Here is a 731-nt window from a genome sequence, read left to right on the forward strand (position 1 = left end):
ATGAACACCATTTCAAATACCATTTTGATGTTATCAATCCTGGTGAGTTGCCCATCTCTCAACCACTGCCTCAATCAACATCTCCCCTAGCTTAACAAATCATAGGCAAGCACTACTGATGAAAATCCTTCAATCATTTCTTGCAGGCAGGCATCTTAGACCATAAACTCCCTTTGTTGAGAACAAGATGCACTCTATAAAAGCCATATCAGTGTCTGGCAGCAGGGTAAAAGCACCAGAGGAAAGTTGGGCACACATTGGTTTTTTTGTGAGCCTGCAAGGCTCCAGCCCCTGTAATAGTAGCCTGATTACAGCCTAAGCTACTCTGAGTCCTTGCAGATCTCTCGGTTTGCAGAATGATGGCACTGTACACAACAGCTGAGTACTCTGAAACTTTAGTGTTTATTTTCAGCCTATGATATAGACTCTGCCTTGCTTTTATGCAGGAGGTAAGCAATCTTCACTCCAGTCATAAGTCAGAGTGATAGAACTCATTAATTTTACACGAAAGCAGTAGCCGATTTATCAGATAAGTTTTCAATTAAGTATAAAAGTTTGACTGCATCCCAAAAACTATAGTTTTAGATATATGAAGCATAAATATTTTCTCTGTTTTCTCATTTGGAAGAAAATGAAATCTAATTTAAAAAATTTGCATTGCTAGACAATATATATATGTATGTACATAATAGCCAGATGCTATATCCCTGCACAAAATCAGTCAGTGTGAT

The sequence above is a fragment of the Nesoenas mayeri genome (genome assembly GCF_963082525.1).
Source record: "Nesoenas mayeri genome assembly, chromosome: 2".
Lineage (NCBI taxonomy): Eukaryota > Metazoa > Chordata > Aves > Columbiformes > Columbidae > Nesoenas > Nesoenas mayeri.